The sequence below is a fragment of the Lampetra planeri genome, chromosome 5 (genome assembly GCF_965212315.1).
Source record: "Lampetra planeri chromosome 5, kcLamPlan1.2.h2, whole genome shotgun sequence".
Classification (NCBI taxonomy): domain Eukaryota; kingdom Metazoa; phylum Chordata; class Hyperoartia; order Petromyzontiformes; family Petromyzontidae; genus Lampetra; species Lampetra planeri.
The window spans coordinates 9,256,608-9,262,920 of record NC_136111.1 but is presented as its reverse complement, the minus strand read 5'-3'; the positions used below and the strand labels follow the sequence as shown (position 1 = coordinate 9,262,920).

The window sequence follows — 6,313 nt, the reverse complement described above, 5'->3', positions numbered from 1 at the left end:
TTCACTAACCAACTCACTCACTCTCTCCCACGACCTGTGACACCTCCCCCTACTAAACCTAAACCTCACAAATTCACTAACCAACTCACTCACTCTATCCCACGACCTGCTACACCTCCTCCCCCCCTACTAAATCTAAACCTCACAAATTCACTAACCGACTCACTCACTCTCTCCCCTGCAGTCTTTCACTCAAGGCAGACTCCGTAACCTTTCAACCCCCCCCTCCATTTACCTTCCTTATCTCTCGGTCTATCAATGTTTGTGGTAGTAATTGTGGTGGTTACTGTGGTTGCTTCCCAGCTTCTCCGCGGTGGAAGGGTGGAGTCCTTGGTCTTGTTTGTTCACGCGGCGGCTGGGGTGAGGAATCGTGGTGGTTGGTGAGTTTGCGGGCAGAGGGGTGGTGGATAGGGGAGTTTGAGGGTGGGTGTGGATGACGAGGGACAGGGTGGGTGGTTGTGGCACGGGGTTAGGGTAGGAGAGAGACGCAGACAGAGATAACGAAGGGACAGAGGTTGGCAACGGGGGCCGCGATTCACGTGCATGGCGGCTTTTTCAGAATCAATATTTATACTGTGCTGGAGGAATCCGATGAGCTATAAAGCTCATTTTCACAGGTATCCAATAGGGGCAGGTGAGAACGTTACAGCAACACAGAATACAGAAACACGACAGGGGTGCAAAGTATCGGAAAGGTAACCAAATCACGTAAATATTAAAGTAAAACTAAATTATTAGTTTTATCTTACGCGGTAAAACCCACGGAGCTATTAGCTTCTTTTTCAGAAGCGACCTGGCCACAAATGACAGCTCAACGAAGTGGCCTATCCTGTGGATATTCACATCAGCAAAGTAATCTAAATAATACTTTTTTTTCCGTCTGAGGACGACCGCTTGTGTTGCGATCGAAACGTCGTGATATATTTAATTTAATTTAAATTTTCTACCTACGTGACTTTACCGAAAGAACCAAAGAGTATGGATTCCTGCGGTCACGAAAGCTTCAAATCAAGATTAATCTAAATAATCTAAACGCATGTTTCTGGCTGTACCGCCAGATTATTATCTCGCAATTGTCTGGCTCAACCACCTCAATGTGAAGTCAAAGTTGTTCCTCTGCATCACCACCGTCAGCCAGATTCCGCCCACTGTAGGCGGAGATCGCAACTCATGAGAACTCGCTCAGGAGGTGGGATGGACAACCGAGCGTTGTGAATGACCGCTCCACGTGGAGCCAGTGAACCCGAACCCTCCCCCTCCCGAACCACGAATCGAGAGGCCACTGACGGCAACTAATTACCATTTATTCCGCCCAAATCGCAGAGATCTAACGTATTATAGTGTACACCCACGGAGACATCCGAGAGAGAGTAGAGATATGGGAACTCCGGTCATCCTCATAGCAGCGGCTTTTGGCGAGCATTTGAACAAAGACGGTTGCTGACTGCATCGCGCGCTTTCAGTATCGCTTCTGCGGCCGTCTGGAACGCTCTTCCTTTCGATATTCGGAAGCCACTGGAGCTATACGCACTTTTAAATCTAGAGTGAAAACTCCTTTCTTTAGAACTTATTTGTGTTTAGTTTGTTGTCCTTCCCCCGCACCTCCGATTAACACGGTTGGCTACTTACGGTGCGAAGGGAGTTCAACATACAGATAAGAGAACATTTTGGGGTATTGGCAAGGAGAGGAGATGGCAGGGAGATGAAATGGAAAAGGGGAAAATGAGACGAGAGACGAGAGAGATAGATGGCAAAATATATGAATGCGAGTTAAAAGAAAGGGAGATGGAGGACGGCGCTGTAGATTGTGGGGGTCACAGAGATTAGCCATGTGTCAATGTTGATTCTTGTTTAGGTCAAAGGTTTGGCCGTGGAGCAGGCGGGCGGGGGGGGGGTGAAAGTTACAAATTAGACCACATTCCCTTGCGGCTCCGCCCCTCCCTGCACCCACAGCCCAACCCCCGCTGGGCTCTTTCCAGAGCTTGTCCACGTGAAAGCGCTGTTGCGTGCTCATTGGAATAATCACACATTGATCTCATCATCTTCATCAACCATGCTCCATTTACAGGTGGGTGAAGGCCTTCCCAAGGAAGCAAACATCCATCGCGGCCACGCAATGCAACCATCTCGCAACTGCACACGAGCCGACTTAATTTTGCACGATCTCCCGAGTTGACATCCTAGCGGCCTTGTTTTTTCTCCTTGGGTTGCCACTTCGTCGTTAGACTCAATCGCCGGCCACGTGTCCTGCCCAAGCCCACTGACTTTTCTTAACAGTCAACATTATTGGCTGACTCGAAGTTATATGTGATCTAAAATCCACGTGTTCCTGTGTTTGTCTCGTCATTTCCCAGCATCCACTCCTACATGCTCATTTGTGCACATTTTAGCTACTATTCCATTTTCTTTGCCAGTGTCCATGTTTCCCATCAATGTGTCATAAGCAGAAAAATATTGAGTACTACTTTGTGGGAAATTGAAAATACTTGTCCAATGGGATTACTGACCTCCCGGTGTGGGAATGTGGAATTCCCATCGCTGGCACTGGGGCTGACAACTGACATGAGCATGGAGACACTTTTATGTTCATACATTGTGTGGTCGAGTAACCCTAACGTGATTACCACGTGGAGTGTAGGCAGTGGCGATTATACTGGAAGGATCATTGCCCCCCAAATGAACAATAATGTATTATCTCCACCCCCTTCCCCCCCTTTACTCCCCATTCAGGGACAGTTCCTTGAGGTGGAAGCCCTCGGGATAACATCAGGCCTTTTACCAACTCCCTTTGAAACAGAGCTCGTACAGTAATCTAAAAGCAGCCCACGCAGTTATAACCTCTCCAAGCTGGACTCGGCGAGAAAGTGCTGGCATCATCACCAGTACAACCCGTGGAAGACTGGCACAATCGATTAACCCGTGCAATTTTATTCATTCAGATATTTAATATACAAACCATGAGACAGCGCAAGATCACCACGAGCAAAAGGGACACGGTGTTAGAACCGCTGCCCTGAGACGTGTCATACTACCCACCACGTAGTCTGCTCTTATCAATGTTGTGCGCTCTCATTTTTGAACATTGATTTATTTTTTAAATTACAACATTCTATTCGTTCGACATAATTTGAGTCTTAAAATACAGTCCAGCCTCCCGAAAGAATATATTCGCTTATGTGTGGGCAGTAGTGATTAGACAACAGTCTGCGCCCCCCCCCCTCTCACCCCCCGGATGGTCACTTTGTCTCATATCATGATGCTGAAAGCACAAACGGAATAAAATTAGGAAAAAGGAAAAAAACGACGAAATCGCTGACAATGCCGTTTAATGACATTACACCTTGTCATCACTTCTTTCCTTCTGCCAAAGTCTGCAGCATTGGGAAAGTCGATACCCAACCTCCAAGGCATTTCTCTAGTGGTTGCAATTATGTAAAAAAAAACTAATTTTTACTCTTGAGGTTATTGTAGCAGCTACTAGTGGCTGGAGGGATCATGTGAAGCCATTCCGTACAAATGTGAATAAAAACATTGATTCTTATCCCATGCAAACCCATGCAAATATATATGTACACACATGTACATACAGGCATATCTGCATGCAAAAAGTACACACATTGACACATCCACATGTGCATACACAATCACTCACATGTTCAGACACACAAAAAACATCCTGTAATGTACAGACACGCCCATTCAGCCTCAAATTAGGACCTGGTGCGATGTGTAAACATCGTCACTGGGGAGACAAAGGGGCCGTCCATAAATGACGTCACGCGATTTTGGACGGTTTTTGACCCCCCCCCTTCGTCACACGGCGTCACAAAAAGTCAGACCCCCTTCAAATATGACGTCACAAAGCTCTGCCCCCCCCTCCAAAATGCTTCAAATCGCTTTAAACTATTGTCATTGTAGTGCGTATTTAATGTGGCACTGCACTATGATGTTGTAGGAGAAACATTTATTTAAAAGTCTAATTAATTAAGTAGAACGTGTTGTCTATATTTATTTAAAGTTGCGCATAAACCCCCTCCCCCCTCGTCACACATCGTCACAAATGTCTGACCCCCCCCCCCCCTAGGTGCGTGACGTCATTTATGGACAGCCCCTAAGCGTTATTTGCCACTTAGTAACAGTGGCGTCATTGCGGTGCTCGTGCCAGGCTAGGTGCTCATTGAGGCCAAATGAAGTGTCGAAGGCTCGCTGGCAGGTCGTGGGACAGATCCATGTGTTATAGGTTAACTGATATGATTGGCAGTGCCCCTTGCTGTGTTGTATCCGCCCGGTCTGCTCGTTGTAGTGTCCCTGCTCTGTCCTCCGTTGTTGCTGGGGTGCGATTGCCACCAACTGTCCAGCAGCATCCTTCAACACATTCCTGCGGAGGGAGCTGGTAGGAACGTTGGGTTGCTCGGTCAATGGCCAGGGTCAACGGCGGCGTGGTGTATTCCGCAAATATGGCCGACTGTGAGGGCGGGCAGAAGCCGGCGTGAGTAGGTTAAAAGTTGAGTTTTATAAGGGCACCACGGGGTGACCAGCCCCTCAACACCCAGCCCCACCCCTCCCACTACCCACCCTCCCCACCCAGCCCCTCCCCACCCTCTCCACTCAGCCCCACCCATCCCATTTTTGGATTCACGACGGACGGACGGACACAATAATCCCCTGTGGTCTGGTGTAACCAGGAGGTTCCTACCAGTATAATCCTCCTCGCGTACCACAGCAATCCATTTCCCCCAGTCCGAACCGCACCCGTCCATACCCCTCTATCCTGCCAAACAAAATCTGCTGGGGCATGCGGTGGCTGGATATGCAGGGCAAACGGATCCACGCCTTCCAGGGGGAGCTCACCGATGGGGCTGTTTCCACATCTTTCAAAGAGGTGTGATCTAAAAACAATCATGTCTGGTTAAACCTTGGATGGACGATAGGCAGGCCAGCCTGAATGTTTCAAGCCGGAGCAAGCGTTCACGCGAATGGGGTCCACAGATCACGATAGACATTAAGAGACGGTGCGATTGTGGCCATACAACACCCGGTGGAGCTCCGTGTGGAATAACACGCCAGACAACTTCCACGCCGCGTTTCTTAGCCGATTTCGTAAAAAAAAATAACCGCTTGACTGATTCGGAGTGTGCCACTGTTCCCTCCACAAAACACACAGATAAGTACACACGTAGCCACACACAAACACTCCAATGTCTATACATACCTACACAAACACATGAACAAATATACACCCACTCCCGCATACACACTCACGTACGCCCACACGCGGCGTACCCCACCAGAGGTGGCCAAGGCACCCCGCGCTTGTTCCGTTACTGGCTGGGGGTGCCTAGGAGCCGTGCCTTCCGAGACAGAGGCCTGCCTTGCTCGGTTTTACTCCCCGCCTCTCTTCACATCGCTGGGCACAGCCACGGCGCATGCCGTCACTGCGAGGGGAGAAAAAAACAACGCCCCAAATGTGTTTAAATCTGGTTTTTTTTTATGTCTAACCCCTTGATAAATAGTCCCGTTTGTGTGTGTAGGGCAAGTCCCTAAAAGCAACACTTGACGATACAATTTAATGTTGGATCATCTTTACAAGCGTTGCCGTGACGCCCCCGCCAGCGATGGATGGACAGCAAATGCAATGACATTTTAACCTTCGCTGAAAGCATTAAAAACTTTGGTTTATGTGACAAACCTTACTAATTGGCTGTATCGCGTAGTGGCGGATTAACGACATTTATATTTACGCGATCTAATAGTCCTCAACTTGGGTTATGTTTAAAATTAGTAATCTAATGTACATAGGCAAGTTACTTTTCATGAAGTTTAGCTTTCCAGATACTATTTTGTATCTGTTTCCTGTTGTATAGAGTACATGCAAGAAGTATCACCATCAGGATGGAGTAATGCTTGAACAATTAACATTTCCACTCAATAATTTTAAAGTGTAAATACTTCCAATGACAAATGCATATGAGAAAGCGTTACAAAATGCATGCTTACCTTAAAATTGTTTTTTAACTAATTATGTTGCCAATGTTTGCTTACTATTCAGACCTAAAAAATTGGATGCGATGATACACTTTGTAATTTATGTACAGTATAAAAATATGGTCAGTATAATCTTTAGTATATGATTTAGAAAATACATGCTTAGCATTTTTTTTCATTGTTCCTGTATTGTATTAGAATTATAGCTATTTAAAACCGCAAATCCACTGCTGGACGAAGGCCTCTCCAATGAGCGTACATATATTATACGTACGCAGTACAAATGGCACGTGCACTTACATGTGATCTACACAGGGACACGTCCACA

At 47.0% G+C, this 6,313-nt stretch overlaps 1 long non-coding RNA gene across 1 annotated transcript; it reads left to right on the top strand.

Annotated features, from left to right (window-relative positions):
* The first annotated feature begins 293 nt into the window (after positions 1-293).
* Positions 294-3,541, top strand: LOC144718814 (uncharacterized). Its single transcript, XR_013585477.1, has 3 exons — positions 294-380; positions 1,954-2,068; positions 2,731-3,541. It is a non-coding gene; the product is annotated as an uncharacterized LOC144718814 (long non-coding RNA).
* Positions 3,542-6,313: the final 2,772 nt, after the last annotated feature.